Genomic DNA, 17029 nt, shown 5'->3' with positions numbered 1-17029 from the left:
GCATGCCAGACCCCTTATCTGAAGCTTCATTTTAAACTGTCATATAAACTAGATAAGTTAATAGCAGACTTTGCCACAGTGCTTTTAGGTGCATGCCCTTTAATTTTTTTTTTTTTTTAAGAGGAAATTAATAGAGGATGCTAGACAATTTCTTTCACATTGTTTTTTTTTTTTTTCTACTTTTTTAATGTTCCTACTTTTTTCATTCTAATGGTTGGATGAAAGCTGTCCTGCTTTTGTCTCCTGTCTATAATAATTCCAAGTCAAGAATCTCCATAGGTCTTTACATTACGACAACTCCCTCAAATTCTTTACTTACTTGCATTTTCCAGAACCCTGGGCAACTGCTGTCTGATGGGGAAACCTTACAGAGCTAAAGGTATGTGTAAATATATGTAGGATGTCCACTTAAGTGCAAAGCTCAGAGTTGGATTGAGATGAAGAAATAAGGACTGCAGGTTCTGGAAGAAAATAAAAAGATGAAAACATGGGTCACTACAGAAATGAACTGCCTCCATGCCAGTCTAAAGGTTGAGAGTGGTCAGCCTCCCTTAACAGGATGGAAAAATGCAATAACCTGAAAATGTACTACTGCTCTGTTTCTAAGCTTGAAAACAGTCCGATGTTCTTGAAGTTGTCCAGGTATTTCTTAGCAGAGAAGCTCTGGTATACAAGGATCAGAGATTATGTTGTGGGAAAATATTTGCCACTATTTTTCTCCATGAGGAATGTCAGTTTCTCTTTACTGGTCTCAAGTAGATCCACTATGGTATGTATCACAGGATACTAAGTGTTATTTGTAGTCCTGCAATAACGTGGTCAAAGTAATGAGAGCACTCCATTAGTGACAAACTCTGTACATTCTTCCTCCAGCTTGGACTGGTAATGTGGTTCAGTGACTTATTGTCATGGCATGCCATGATTTGAATATACTCCTTTGACATACTTTGCATTCATGGTAAGTATGTATTCCCTCAGGCTCAATTATTTGCTGTCTCCCTGCATAGTGATAAATTCCACAGAGATGCAGACAGCAGTATCAAATCCTAGCACAAGAAACAGAAGAAAATAATGTGCCCTGCTTAAACAGGTACTATATATTATAAATATAGGTACTATATATTATAAATATAGATTATAAATAGAATGAGTGGTAACAAAAGACAGATAATGTCTCACTGGTGTCTCTGTTATTTCATTCCTCAGATACCATGGCACACAGGATGCTGTTCAAGCTCATGGCAGACATCTAGATTAGAAGACTCATTCCCAGCTATACAGCTGCCATGTACATGCCTGCCTCTGGAACATAACCAGAGTGGCAGACCAGCAATTTGCCTGGAACCTCGTTACAAAAGGAGGAATCCTGGCAGTGTCATGGCACGCTCCTCAGATTGTTGCACCAACACACGTCAGTCTTTATCGGGGAGAAAAGCAGACAGAAGGAACAGCTAGGGTTTCAGTCTGACCTCAGTAGGGTCTGCATTCTGTCCCAGGCAGTGCACAGCCTCTGTCTCTGTTCACTGTCAATGCTGTGCTATGGACTGCTGTCGCTGCCTGAGGAAAGAGAATGGGTAAGGGGCTTGAGAACTGATGATGCTGTGAAAAAGAAGGTAGCACCATATGATGTTAGATAGGTGCACTGTGTATTGCTATTTCTTGTATTCACGGATTCAGCCATCACTGTGCAGTTAATAACAAAGGCTGGTTGTAATTGACATAACATGATGTATTCTACGGATGCAAAGTAGTTGGATTGTAATTAGCCATGTGATAAGTATACATGGGATGTTTTATGCTCAGATATGTTTACATACAAGCTGACAAACAAAGAGACTGAGATTCAGTTTCTGTGACTTTTAGGTATCTGTGATAAATTAATGACTGTGGAAGCAAGCCAAAGAGTTTCAGAGTCAGAACAAAAGAAGTTGCTCAAACAACCAGCACATTTTTCATTCTAATAGTTGGACAAAAGCTGGCCAGCTTCTGCCTGCCATCTCAGTGGCTTCCAAGTCAAGGATCTCCATGGGTCGCTATATTATGACAACTCCTTACTCCAAACTCTTTGGTACTTGCATTCTCCAGAACATCAGGCAAATGGTGTTTCATGGGGAAGCCTCACAGAGTTCAAGGTATGTAGAAATGTATACATGTCCATTTAAATGCAAAGTTTAGAGCGGGGATGAGGTGAAGGAGTGAAAACTGCATGTACTGACAGAAAATGAAAATATGTGTAGTTGCTCAAACAGTCAGAAGGTTTTGGCATACTGACTTTACCTGTATGGACTAAATTCTATTGCAAACATAGCCTGAAATGCTCCTTGCATGCAATGCCCTGTAATTTTTAATGTGCTTAGTAAAGATTTCATTTAAAAGCATAAACTCGTGGTTCCACCATAAGGAAGTAGTTTACAAAGAAGCCCTTTGAAATTTAAATCAGATAGTTTTCTGCCTAATGATCTCCACAGTTGCAGGGAGAAAAGGATATGTTTTATATTCAAAATAGTACAGGACGTATTATGAAAGGGAGGGAAGTGAAAACAGATGAATAACTCTTGCTATGTGTAGCCAGAAGAAAACATACAGAGATGAAGCAACAGTCAGATTCCTTCTGAACTACCTGCAGGTCTTCAGGAGAAAGAGCATGTGAGTGGAAGTCAAAAATTACCATCTTCAGTGCCTGTGCTTTGCACTGAGTTTCCTGTGTAACCCTGAATATGTTGGGTCATGACTCAGTTTTTCTCCTTCGAAACGTGAATAATATTCCTTTACCATGTACATTGTGAGACGTAACTTATTAGTACAGTAACCGCTTTGCAAGTTGCAAGAGGTAGAATCTACAGTTGGCAGAGTAATGGCACACAGTGACACATGAAATTACATAACCAGAACTGTAAAGTCAGAATTGAATATGAAGTACTTCATTAAAACTTGACCCACATTGTCAAGTGTTCCCTTTACAGATTACTAACAATAACCTGGCTTCTAAAAGCTAGGAACTCTTCCAAGGCTGTTCTTCTATTGCAAGCTGTTTTCCGACTCTGCTTGTTCTAAAAGTCATTTATCACCATTTACAATACTGAAGAAATTTCTCCGTAAGGTTTGATTATTACCTTGATTATTACATATTCTGCTAAGATTTCCAGTTGTACAAACACAGTATGACAGTAGCATAAAAAGCACAAACTGTCTTACCTACTGCTTCATACTACAGAACCAATTCCCGCTTTAAGCAGCAAAACATTATTAGGAGAAGCAGTGTGATAAAGCTAAATAAAATCAGGAAAGGAGTTTCCAAAAATTAGTTTAATCACTTCTATGGATGCTCACATACAGTTCACACCAAAGTCAGATAGAGTGGTTGGCATGTGTATAACCAAAGATAACATTCACAAGACAAGAGGGGTGCCTCTTACTCAGTGTGCAGAGCTGGCTTCTTTAAAAGGATCCTTGATTTAAAAATCATGAGACCAAAACTAATTGGTAATGGTCTGCAAGAAAAGTAGTACTGCCAGGAAAGCTTGGTGATGGTAAACAAGAAACAAATGTGAAGTCCTGAGAAAATGCCTGAACCAATGTGCAGGCATGTATGATTGTTGCAGTAAAATTAAAGCAATCCAATTCAACGGGCATAACTGTGGAAAAGCTGTTGCCCCTGGGGTTGAACTCAGTCCTTTTAGTTTAACAATATGAGTTTTGCTTGATTAGGTAAAAAAATACATAACCAGATATTCTGTCAGGGACTTTTTAAAAGCTCGTGTTTATATTACAAGTGAAAAAAAAACACACTAAAATGGCCTTATTGCTATACAGGAACATAGAGGCATTTCTTAGGAACAGAAGCTTTTTGGTGAAACAAATTCCCAGCTAGTTATGGCAAATGGCAGTAGAAATGCAAATGGCAGTAGTTTGTAGCCTGAGCAGAGTTAACAAGAATTGTCCCTTCTAGAGTCAGATTATGGTCATTGTAACACCAGTGTAAATCTGGAGTAATCCCTCTGATTTCTATATGAATACTCTGGTGGAACTCTGAATAGCAGCATATGTGATGAGAATTATAACCTTTGGATTTTTACAGATAAACAGAAGGGATTTTTCTTAGTATGGAAGTGCATTCTGGCAACATTAAGGATAGTACAGTATTAGATGTATTTTCTTAATTTTTTTTCTTTCGAATTTGCAGTAGCTCTTTCAGCAGTTTTTACAGACAGTCCACTTCTTTCACTCTCTGAATTCTCTCACTGTGTTTCCTTGCAATCGATATTCAGCCTTTTGTTGCTGGATGTTTTTAAGCATTTAGTGATCCAACAGGCGTGTCTGTGTCTCCTATCGTGCTCTCTTCATCCACGGACTTCTTCATGTTTACCAATTTATCCTTTTACCACCTGAAATCTCAGCTGTTTGTGTGCGCCCTGCTGCTACCAAAAACTGATGTGATCCAGTTTTGCCCATGAAAAGATGGCACTGAGAATATAAAAAGCATACAGAATAGACAGGATCTGCAAAAACAATCTTAGATAACAGTGAAGAGAATCCATGGTTAAAAAAAAAGAAAAAAAAAAGCTCTGAAAAAAAAACCTTTGAGTTGTATTTACTTCATTTGCTGTTGTTTCTTTTTACTGTTTTTGCTAATTTTTCGTGAAAATATATTCAATTGCCACCTCTGACAATTGGATGTAAGATCAGGCATACGACATGCACATGTAAAAATAGCAAAAATGGGTGATCCCTAAGGAACAGTGTAAGAAATTTGGTTTATAATCATTTTTTTAGGAGCTTAGAAAATCAAGATTGTAGATTGGATTCAGCAGCATCAGTTTGTTTGCCTGCAGACAGCAACTTACTGAAACTATCACTGTGCAACTTCTATTGCATGACATCAAAAACAGAAGTAAGGATGGCCACCAAGTTATAGGAATTGCCAACAGGTAAGTGGCTTTCTTGATAGCATGGGAGTGCTGCAAATATGAAGCTGCCATTGGCACAAGCCAAGTCATTCTCAGTTTAAGATAGTAGGAAACTCTTAACATGTTCCACAAGAGTTGCACAATCCATCCCTTGAACATAGGATGATGCTAAGTTGAGACGCAGCAGTAGAGCAATGAATTCATTAAAGATAAATGCAGTACTTTCAGATTTCAGACAGCTGCAGCAAAAGAATATTCAACTTCCAAATTGTCTGTCTGGCCTTTAAAAATTGGCCAGCTGAAAGACATCAATTATGGAATTATAGAAATGTGGACATTTTGGAAAAAAGGTCTCTTTTCTCCCCACACCACTCATTTGTCTAGACTTTGCTCTGTCCTTCCACACAATCTATCTACTGTTGGTGTGAGAGCCCTTTTTTTCTGAAGAGGCTGGATCCTGGGACAGCCTTTGTGTATTTCCCAGCCTTGGTGACCCTTCGTCTAATTTCAAATCTGAAATAAAAACAACCCCTTTTCTCCAACTCTCCTTATACATTTTAATGTCTCTCTTCCGCTCCTCTGTTTTAACTCTTGACTGTAATACTCCCAAACAAAACCTTCATTAAGATTGACTCCAAAGCTGAATACAGAAAAGACCTGTTGGAACAAGCAGTTTCTGTCTGGGCAAGATTATTCTATACTGTGTATTTACTACTGCTTCAACCAGTCTGCTTTTAAGTATCTAAAGCTAATTAGCTTCTGTAAATTAGATTTTCTTGCAGATTACCCTTGAGAGCCAGAAGTCTTACTGTAGGATGGATCTTTCTAGTGAAATCTCTCTTTTTTTTTTCTCCTTTCTCGGCTGATGTGTAAATAATTACAACTCCAGATGTGTTTTGAGTCTTTTTTCTGTGGTTGTACTGACACATAGCTTGTGAGCACACCTGAAATCTCACAGTTGCTTTCCTACCAGAAGGATTTTCTTACAGGTTGGAGTTTTCCTTCTTTACTGGCATTCACCCTCATCATGTGTTTGTAGCAATGTCCCTTCATTGTCACTTAGCCATGGAATACAAACATGGTTAACATTTGGAAGGGGATTTGTGCATCAAGCTGCCAAACTTCAGGCAGCATTCTCATCTGCTTTTGGAAAATACATCCCACCAAAATTAGGAGGTGCCCAGGATAAATTGTCACTTTTGAAAACCCCAGACAGTTGCTGCAGTTGGATTTTCATCTTTCTGAGAGATTTAATTTTTCTGGTATGTATTTCTCCTTGCTTCTTCTTTCAGAGTGACTGATTTCAGTTCTTTAGGATCTTTCAGATAATACTAGGACAACACCTAATAGAATCTAAACCAAAAGGAAGGTGCTTTTCGTGCCTTGTGTGTGAATTGCCCTAAGATGCAGCTGAGTTGAATTTCCTTTTTTATTTAAAATGGTTTTCCTTCCTCATGAAGTGTGAATGGTTAGACCAAGTCTTCCTCCAATCCATCTCCAAAAGAGCACAGGAGTGTGCCACACCATTTTTGACTTCTCAGTTACCCACAAGCACAAGATTAAGGGAGTGTGCTGATTTATGTGCAGATTATCTCCTCATATACAGCCAAGGTGTGACCAGGCATGTATCCCAATACAGGAACACAGAGGTGCTCCTGAATCTCCCATTTAGACACACATGAAGGCATACCTGTTTATTAAAGAGGCTTCAACAAGAAGAGCAAATAACATGATTTATTCTTTTTTCCCTAAGGAAAAGCTTTGAGTAAATGATGCAATAGTTTGAGGTGGAATAATTGGAGTATATTTATTTGCCAGACACTCTATGCAAAAGAAAAGTTTAAGTTCTGTAGGTGTGGCTAACATGGAAACTTACCATGAGCATCGGAAGAAAATGTCACACTCAGAAATATGTGAAGTTAAGTGCTGGTGTGTCAGTAAACATACACAGCACTCACAGAAAGTGGCAGTATTACCATACTGACAAAAGGCATTCCATTTTTCAGCAGTGGAGACAGTCCAAGGCGTCAGTCTGTGTACAGTATGTGATGTCTTTATTTTAGTGGTGCAAGGAATCTCTGAAGTGATGGCAATGCTTTTCATGTATTTGCATTCCTGTAAAATGCACGGTAGGTGAGGATGGAAATTATGCTTTTCATTGATCCTAAGCCCCAAGTTTCCTTGTTGAAGGTATTTAATTAAAAAGAAATAAAATTAAGTAGTCTAATGAGATAATTGTGAAGATATTCACATAGATTTACAAGGCAGAGGAAAACAGAGTCCCAAGCAGATGCCCATTAGCAGGATGAAGAACAAGGAACTAAATCTCGTTTAGAGGAAAGTAAATTGCAATCAAATTTGCAGTCTTTTAAGAGAGGTGACATTCTGGGGAGGAGACTGCTTTATCCAGAGACACCCAGCTCAAGAAGGCAATGCTGCCTTGCTACATGGGCTGAACTTTAGCACATCTGTAGAAAATAAGTCCTGTTTTAGTCATTGTATTTACCTCAAGTAATAATGTATCTTTGAAAACAAACAAACAACTCTACATCCCTATAGAACCCTTTCCATGCCCTATTTTCAAATGTAGCAAAAGAGGCAGATAACACATTAACAGCTGTTTTCAACTATACATTGATCTGAAGCATGCAAGCAGAATTTTGGGATAAAATCTACTGAAGTTCATCAATATCTGTAAAGGAATTCTTTCTCTAAGAAGCTGACTTGGAGGAGTAGGAGGTGGGCCCTGCCATGGAGATGTGTACATGTATGGACACCAACAGGAGCTCTCTTCTGGTTCACAAGGTGGGCAGCAATATTTTGAGTTCACCTTTAAGTGTAAATAGAATCACTGAATCATAGAACCATCAAGGTTGGAAAGACCTCTAAGATTAACCAGTCATCAATTCATCCCTACTAACCATGTCTGTCAGTGCCACATCTCCACAGTTCTTGAACACCCTCAGAGACAGTGACTGCACCAGCTCCCTGGGCTGCTGACAGAGTTAACTTCAAGAACTTGTATTATGAGAAAAGAGTATTTTAATTACAAAACTAACAGCAACTCTGATTGCTGCTGTCTCTTAAAAATGTTAATTAGTCCTTCCATTCGTCCTTAAATTTATGAAGACCTGCACAGAGTCAGTGACACTATTGCTTGTGACAGACTCATGCTGAGCCTTTCATTCTGCAGTTGTTGCAAAGGAATGTGTATGAAACGATGAAAGAGTCACAGTAAAACATTTTTATTTGTACTCCAGCAATTCCTTCCACAAAAAAAAAAAAAAAAAAAAAAAAAAAAGCTTCAGAAATAAACTAGAAATGGTTCTTCTCCACTCTCATTCTAGAAAAGTTCATTTTCGAGAAAGCAAGTTTGCAATTCATTGCAGCTGGAAGATTTTTCATATCTCCCACCCCCATCCGCCTCCCAGAGGATAGAGAAACTCCTATGGGGTTCCTGGGGCAGCAGCAGAGGAGGGCTGGGCACAAGGAGCCTCAATCCGGAGTGGAAACAGAACCAACTCAGCCTCACCGACGCCTAAAAAGGATCGGCCTTGTTTGAGAGCTGGTCCATGGACTGGTTTCGTTGTGGGCTTTGTCTCTTTTTGTTGCTGTTGTTTTTTGAATAATTTCGCTGTGGCGTGGCTGCTCAGGAGATGCGTGGTGATGGAGGGGTCCCTTCTGGGTTCGCCCGCCTCTCAGCACTGCCTTCTGTCGGACCAAAGGCAAGGAACCGCCAGAATTAACATCATTCCTGGAGAAAGAAAGAATGGGAAAGAGGAGTTCGGAGCCGCCCGCTGAGGGGGAGGGCAGGGCCGGGCCTGTGCCGGCAGCGTCCCGCCGCCGCGGGGGCGCGACGGAGGGAGGGAGGGAGCGGGCGGAGGGCGGCTGCGCGGCCGCCTCCCCGCGTTCTGGCGGTCCTCGGCGGGCGGCGGTGCGGAGTGGAGCGGGAAGGCCGCGGTGGGTGCCTGAGGGCTCAGGGGGAGGGAAGCAGGGAGCGGCGGGGCGGGGAGAGTAGGCGGCCGCGCCCGCCCATCAGCGCCGTGCGGGAGAGGAGAGCGTCGGGGCGGGCGGCGATGGTGCTGCGTGCTGACGGCCGCCCCGCGCTCCTCCATAGGCGGCGGCCACGGAGGTCCTGAGGCGGCGGTGAGCGGGGCCGGGCACGGCGCTTCGGTACGCGGAGAGGGGGGAAGGCTGGGCCGGGGGTGTGGAGGATGGAGGGGGCCTCCGGATCTCCCCAGGGCCGGTACGGAGCGGGCGGAGCTGGGGGCCCGGGGCCGCCCGAGAGAAGGGCTCGCAGCTTCTCGCAGCGTGACGCTTTCACACTTTCTGAACGCTTTCTGGTCGGTGATGAGAACCAGCGTGGGTTTCGCCGGGTTTTTATCTCCAGCAATCGACACCTCCGCAAAGCGTGGGGTGATTTCTCTCCTGTCGGAGATTGTGTCATTCTCTCGAAGTTGCACGTTGAGAGCAACAAAGGCGGCGACTTCTTAGGAGCCGCCGGGAGCTGCTCGGTTCCCCTCCTGGGTAGTGGGGAAACGGCTGGAACCGGTTTGGTTCCGTGGGCGCGATGCGAAGTGGATGTAAGACGTGAAACTGCGGGGTTGGGTGCGGGTATCTGTGGGGTTGGGCGTGCGGATGGATCTGCGTGGGAAGAGGGAGCCTGAGCGTGGGGCTGCGAAGGAGCGTGATGGGGTCCTGCCGCCTCTCCGGCGGGATGGAACGTGTTCGGTGAGACGAGGTCCAAGGATCGGGCTGCTCCTGGGGACTGAGGCTGTCGTGTTCGGGTTGTGCCCCTCCTGCCTGTGCCTGGCTGCCATAGTGTGACCCCGGTTACAGAATCGCAGAACTGTGCGGGTTGGAAGGGACATCTAGAGATCGATTCTAACCGCCCTGCCAAAGCAGGCTCCCTACAGCAGGTTGCACAGGTAGGCATCCAAGCGGGTCTCGAACATCTCCAGAGAAGTTACACTCTCAAGAGTTGGAATCGGCTGGGACAAAAGCACAGCTGGGAGAACATCAACAGTGGGTTGGTTCTTGTGCAAGAAATACTGATGAGGAAAGAGTCAATCTGCTCTTAGATCTTTTGTTTGGCAGTATGTTACAGCAGATTCTGGCACCACTCCTCATGCTATCAGACACACCTGTCTGTGCAGCTTGTACGCTGGGTGTTTGTGCTTCATCAGAAGAACCTCTCCTTCCATCAACAAGCATGTCCATTCATAGCAGCCCTGAAATGTAAGCAGTACAATCATAGAGTCATTGAGATTGGAAAAGACCACGAAGTCCAACCATCAACTCATCCCCACCATGCCCACTAACCATGTTCCTCAGTGCTACATCCACACAGTTCTTGAACGCTTCCAGGGACGTTGACTCCACCACCTTCCACCTTTCCAATACCTTAATGTTTTTTCTGAGAAGAAATTCTTCCTAATATCCAACCTGAACCTCCCCTGGCACAACTTAAGGCTGTTCTCTCTCGTCCTATTGCTCTTACCAGGGAAAAGAGTCTGACACCCAGCCCTCCACAGCCTCCTTTCAGGGAGTAGTAGAGAGCAGTAAGGTCTCCTCTGAGTTTTGCGAACTGATTCTTGTAATGTGCCTTTGCTTGACGGTTCCAGCCAACATCAATACAAAGCAATGGAGAGTTGGCATTCATGTCTCAGCTTCTCTAGGAAGAGCTGCAGTTTTTTTAGGTAAAGGTATTGCATTTGCTGGTTCAGCGGGAAGGAAGGTGTTATGTTTGACCGTGTTGCTTTGCTGTTTTCACTTTAAAGTGGGATTTGTCAGCCATGTGGTTCCTGTAAATATGGGTTGAGTACAGCATTGAAGGAGTGCAAATAGAGATGCACAGCCTTTATCTGTTTGCTTCCTAAGGAGTTCAGCAAACAAGGATATTAATGTTCACATGTGGAACAAGAGACAGTTTCTGACATAAATTGGCACGCAGCTATTTTCCTCTCAAATGAATGCGGGTCTGAGCAATAATAATTAGCAGTTGGGTGGCACAGTAAATCTTCCAAGTGTCTTCAAATCGTAATCAGCCAACCCTAATTGCACGCTGCTCCTGCAGGAGAGGTGAGTAATTAGATAAAATGAGACTGGACAGCCTCTGAAATGGAGCTTATTGTTGAAGTAGCAGTCACTGGAACAAAGCTCTGCATTATCACTGAACCTCTGAGAGCTGCTGTACATTAAACACTGCCTCAAATATTTGTATGTTGAAATAGTGACCAGTAAGGCCCAGAGGGCCTGGCTACTGCAGGCATCCTTGTTGGAGCTCTCTACAGTCAGGAGACCTTGGTCTGGAGAGTCTCTGGAGGTTGTTCACAGCACCTATCAGAACTTGGGCAGGAGTGACATCAGCTCCTTAGAGGAAATGGTTTTCACTGGAAGAGCCTTCCAGTTTACTCATGTAACAAGCCTAGGACTTCATGCTGTTGATGATACTCTAAAACTGAAAGTGCTTTCACCAGCACGCTGTTAAGCCTGGGAATCTGTAAGCGTTGGGTCTGCCTGCCACATTTTAGACATTGCAAAGGAAATGTTGGTTAACAGTTTTGTAGTTTTAAAACGAACCAGTCAGTGAACCAGAGTTCTAGGATAGTGTGTAATGGTGCAGGAAATATCTGTAAGTGATTGCCCTGAGCCGTCACTTTCCGTGGAGCAATTGTGGATGGAAAGCCATGAATACCAGAATAAGTTAATGTTGTATGTCGCCAGTTAGTTGTTAATGAAATCTGTGCATCTGTTAAGTAGGGTGGAACTCCTGAAAGAAGTGGTTCCCAGCCCCACCTCCTCCTCAGGTGCAGAGGAGGAAGCTGACGCTTATGGATGGGAAGGGCAGGAGAAGACTCTTTGGTGCTGTTTTTGTTTTGTCCAGGCTTCTCTTTCTCCTATGCCACTTAAATAGCTGGTAAGCAGCTAGACATATTTCTTGTGCATCATTATCTATTAAAATGCCTTCATAAAAGGCAGTTGAGTGCCTGCCTTGGGACAATGATATGTCCTTTGAATTTGAATCCAATTGCCAGGATAGGGATCTGCTATGCTTAGCTTAAGAAACTTCTTAGGAAGAATAACAGGTGAGAAAACTTTGTTCTCAGGGCTCCATCTGTTTTCTCCATCTTTTATGTGTAAATTTACAACGTCATGCCAGCATGCCACAGGAATTCAGTGAGAAATAATTGGAGAACTACAGGAGACATAGTGTTAAACTTGCCGATGTTTGGCTGCTGATATCTGAAGGCTGTACTTTTTCAGGTCATTCAGTGTCATTAAGGGTTTGTAGATGATACTGTAATGTCAGATTTAATAGTGGATGTCGTGTCAGCACACTGTTCCTGTTGGAACCAGTTTATAGTCAGATGAGTGAGAAAGGAGGTAAAGTTGCCCTCCCCTTTCCAAGTGCCCCACTTCCAAGCTAGAAGTGAAGCGCAGAGGGAGAAATGTGGAAATAGTAAAAAGGTAGGTGCTGAAACTTGGATTTGAATACTGGCTTCTTGTCAAGTGCTTGAGCCACCCTGTCAGAAAACATCACTTCTGCAGACATTCGGGTGGCAAGACTTTCAACCTCTTTGTGCCTGTACTTTGTTAGAGGAGGGGTGTATTTGGGGTCATGGTATTCTGCCAGCCTTTTTGTTTCTTGTGAAATTGTCTTAGGAACGTTTCTCTGTGTCTGGGGGAGAGGTATTGGAGGGAAATTCCTGTAGAGTTTGCTGAATTTCTTGAAAATGAATCTGAGAATGGTCTTTGTGTTGTATTGACCTCTTCGCTAAGTGCCTGCATGTAGCATAGGTGCTTCATTTCAGGCATATGTGCAGAGAAGCACCGAAATCTGCTTTATTAAAAAAAAATAAATTAAAAAAAAGTATATATTGAACTGAAAGATTATCTGGGTGATTTTTCTTGATGGTGTTATTGCAGATGATTTATAGCTGTGCTGTAGGCTTGAAGCTGATGTTGAGTTTAAAGGAAACATTCCGATCCTATTCAACTTTTTTCCAAGTGACAGAACTTAAACACAAGTTCTCTATCACCTTTCCATGAAATCCAATTTATTTATTTATTTTTTTTGTCTTGAATTTGGAGTGTAGGGGGGAAACTGTTGCAGTACACAAATTTCTGATGTTTTGAAGGTTGAGTACGTAGTCGTAAGTAGCTACAGCTGATACTCCATAGAAGCCAGGTGCCTGGAATCTTCCCATTGGATTCCAGCATGCCCTCATATGTTGGAATCTTAATGCCATGGCTGTTTGCTTTATGAAACTGAAGGTACGACTTCTCTGTACTATCACAGTTATGCCAAGTTGCTGTAGAAACTATTTCATTCACTGTTGACTTCCTTTCTGTTTTGGAATCAACACTGAAAGGCATAAAAAGTCGTGAATGTAAATAATATTCACAGCCAAATGGCATGCTTGAAGATGTAAGCATTTGTGAGTTCATGTCTGTTCTGTAGTCCTTCTTGATTTTTTTCTTCGTGTAATAGCCGTTGTTGGGATCAGGTAGTGGGCAGACCCTCAAGGCCTCTCAAGGGGAAAAAACAAGGAACTAAATGTGGAGGCTTTGTAGCTCATTACTGAAAGCAGACAGAACATGACTTATCTTGTTATCACAGGGGTTATAGACACTCATTTGCAGCTCCTTGTTTGTACAAGGAATTGGTTCCCAGTGACTCATTTTCTGTTTCAGATGAGGATTTTTCCCTTTTTAATATTATTTTCTTCAGCATCTCAATGATGTGTGTAGATTGGTTGCTGTGTCTTCCATTTTTCACATAGATGTGAGTAGCTATGCAGAGGGCACAGAAACCAATGAACCTGTGATGTGGGTGGCCCCAGGACTCTAGTGGGGTAACCAAAGAAAGGTGTTGGGATGTGACTCTTCAAGCCCCATTTGGAACATGGCAGGTGCTCTGAGACCTGGAGGATGCATCTGGGGAAATCTTAACATTTCAGACTTACATCAGTTATGTTTGGGGTTGCATGTCAAAGCTTTATGGTAGGGCTTTTGAGATCTACTAACCACTATATTGTCTCATTTTGAAAGATTAAATGGATTAGAGGGGACTAAATTGGAGTTTGAAGTTTACTTAAACTGTTACAAATATCTGTATTAGCAGAAGCAGAACCTGGTTTTAGTGATGAAAGGTTTGCATCTGCAGATTGTCTGAAGTTATGAAGGCATAAGAAATGGAATATTTTGGTGTTTTTTTTTTCCTGTGTCATACGTGGGTAGTTGAGAAATATAATAATTTTATTCCTAGAAATACTGAAAGGAATCTTACTTATTCTTGTTCCTTTCTGTCACAGCTCATGGAACACAGGAATTTATTATTACTGATCACTTTTTATTTGCAAAACTTAGCATTTCAACAAAAAGTTACAGAAGGGAAGCAGAGTGGATGTGTATTTTTATCTTTTATCATCTTTCCCATATAATCACTGAGTGGAAGATCCCTTCATGCTGCTTAGGATTATGGTATGTGAAATAATAGGTCTGTATTTGCTACCAGTAAATTAACGGGGAAATTGCCTGCCAGGCAAGCAAATAGTTTGATAGGGTAGTACACGTTCTGCTTCTGTTATTCACTTGTTAATGTCAGTGAGTAACAGTGCATGTGTTGCTTTGGGAGATGGTCTCTGTAGTATGCATTGCTGACTGGACAGCTGTGTGGTTAGGTCTGTAGGGAGTTATCCATCCAGCCTCATTACAGAGTATATGTAACTTCCTTAAATATGTGTTTCACCAGGTAATAAATCACATTTTCTCCTTCAGAGCTATATTTCAAACATCTTAGGCTATTTCAATTACTCAACCTTAAAAGGGTTGAGATGCATTTTCTTGTTTATTGTTCTGAAATAAATTTCCTTTCATTTTCTGCAAGGATCAGAATTGGACCTACTTACGTTAATTTGGCTTCTAGAAAATGAGAGTACTGCCAATTTGCACATGTGTTATTGCAGATTTCATTTGTCAAGAAGCACTTTATAGTAGATTTATCACTGCAGATTTTACAGAGGAGGTTCTGTCCAGCCTTCCTTTTGAGTTCCTGCATATCCTGAGCCATATTTTCTCTGCTTTGTACACCAGTGCCCTGTGCCTGAGGAGGTTTCTTCTTAAGCTTTTGAAGGGGAGCTTCAGACAAAATCAGCACATTGGTAGAAAACTGTAGATGGCAAGGCAGCAAAGGAACCCATGTTGAATAGCCACTGGAATATATATGTATGTACGTATATGTGTGTGTGTATGTATTAAAAATGTTATGTGAGAATTTAGAATTTTACAATATTTCTCTTTAAAAGTAACTTTCTTCTTGATAAAGTTTGGGATGAGATTTTACATCTTTGACCTGAGCAGCATTCCAGGATCTCCCACTTTTTGTCTGGGATCTGTTGGTTTTTCTCCTTTTCCAGTCCAAACGTTGTTCAGACTCCAAAAAATGAGACAGTTGCCTGGGAAATCTGCTGTGGTGACCCACTGAGCAAGATCTGCAAGCAGTGGAGCACTGTAACTTTAGGAGGCAATAGCAGAACTTTGTTTTTTTTTTTTCCCTCAAAGAGGTTTCTTCTGATGCTGTATACTTGGCAAATGAACATGCTTAGGGAAAGAGTCATATCCCCAAGAACTTCTGAACAGCCTTGTTTTTCGGAGTGCCCTGTCATTGCAGTCCCTTGAATGACGTTAGTGTGGTTACAAAGATGTACTCGCTGGCAGCGGTACAAGTTTGTTTCCATCAGCTCTATAGACTCAGTTATTGAGTAGCCACACAGTTGGGTTATCACTTAGGAGCAGTCCATTCACTGAAGCTTTAAGCACACAGGCTTACTGTATTTTCTGTGGTGGAAGGTTGTTTGGATTTGTTGGTACTTGTGGTGGTAGTGCGCACAACAAAGGCAGGCCGGGGAAAGCATTTCCTTATGTCCAGTGGCTGAAAATGTGTATTGCTACATGCAGTGCACACACACACACACACACACACACAAAAAAAAAAAAAAAAAAAAAAAGCCAGGTGGGCTTCAGAAGATGGCCATGAGAAATACTTCAAGGCACTTGTCCTGTTCCTCTCCAACAAAATTGAAGAAAATTCATTGGTGTCTCTTCACAGCAAAGAAAATACTCTTTGCAAAGTGCTGAATTAGAGCTGTGTAATTGGAAGGGAATGTCATGTGAACTGATAGTGTTTTCAGAAAGAGATTAGACATCCTGACAGCATGCTGGGCATTACTGACAGATGTGATTGCTCAGATCTCACCTTTGCTCAGGAACCCAATGAACTGACAGCTGCTGAGTGGGGTGACCTCATCTGTATAAAAGAAGTTCTTAAATTGTGCATTGCTTAGGTTCCTAAATATCATATGCAATAGAAAGGTCCTCCAAATAAGATTTACCTTGGCATTTTTAACATTTTTTCCCCTGCTTATTGCCCGTGGAGCTCATGCACCTCTGCATGGGCTTCTTTGCTGTTCACAGGGTTGAACTCAATGCAGCCAAAGAATCCAAGCCTTGGGAACTGCTGTGCCATGGAGATGCGATGCTGAGATGTGATTTGGTGAGCAGGGTGGGGGTGGGCTGGCAGTTGGAGTTGATAATCCTAGAGGACTCTTTCAGCCTTAATGATTCTATGATTCTGTGTACCTGAAAGAGAAACTTCCACCTAGCAGGAGAGATATAAACAGGGTGTTGAGCTATCTGATTCAGTCTGCAGTCCCTTGCTTTTGACTTCTAACCAGGAGTCCCCAATCCCTTCAGACATCTTAGAAAGGGATGCAGTGACAGGCAGTCATGTAACCAAGGGAGCTGAATGTCATACAGTTCTGTAGAGTCAAATTAATTGGTTGGGAAGAGAGGAGCAAGTTTTAGCACTGGAGTGCTTCTGTCTCTAAGTTTCTATTGCATTTTTTTTGATTGGTATTAAAGATGAAGGTGAGAATATTCTATTTGATTAAATAATAAAATAGTTTAGATGAATCTATTCGAATATTAATTGGTTGGTCAGCATTATATGTTAATAACCTCAGTACTGATGTGTGTTGGTGGGTAATGCATACAATTGCTGTGGACCTGAAACTTTTAAGATGGTTTATTTTGCAGGGGAATATATGGTTTATATCATT

General features: G+C 42.0%; 1 protein-coding gene across 3 annotated transcripts in view; it reads left to right on the top strand.

Moving 5' to 3' along the window:
* The first annotated feature begins 3902 nt into the window (after nt 1-3902).
* Nucleotides 3903-17029, top strand: part of PTPN13 (protein tyrosine phosphatase non-receptor type 13) — a 111398-nt gene continuing 98271 nt past the window's right edge. Inside the window, exon 1 of one of the 3 annotated variants that reach the window (XM_048940954.1) lies at nt 3903-8867. The gene's annotated coding sequence lies outside the window, so the exon portion shown is untranslated. Of the gene's footprint in view, nt 8868-8935; nt 9081-17029 lie in introns of those variants that run through there. The other 2 variants (XM_048940953.1, XM_048940952.1) reach the window with 2 other exon arrangements.

This window comes from Lagopus muta, chromosome 4 (assembly GCF_023343835.1).
Source record: "Lagopus muta isolate bLagMut1 chromosome 4, bLagMut1 primary, whole genome shotgun sequence".
Lineage (NCBI taxonomy): Eukaryota > Metazoa > Chordata > Aves > Galliformes > Phasianidae > Lagopus > Lagopus muta.
Note: the sequence above shows the minus strand (reverse complement) of the source record. Positions and strands in the feature narration are given on the sequence as shown.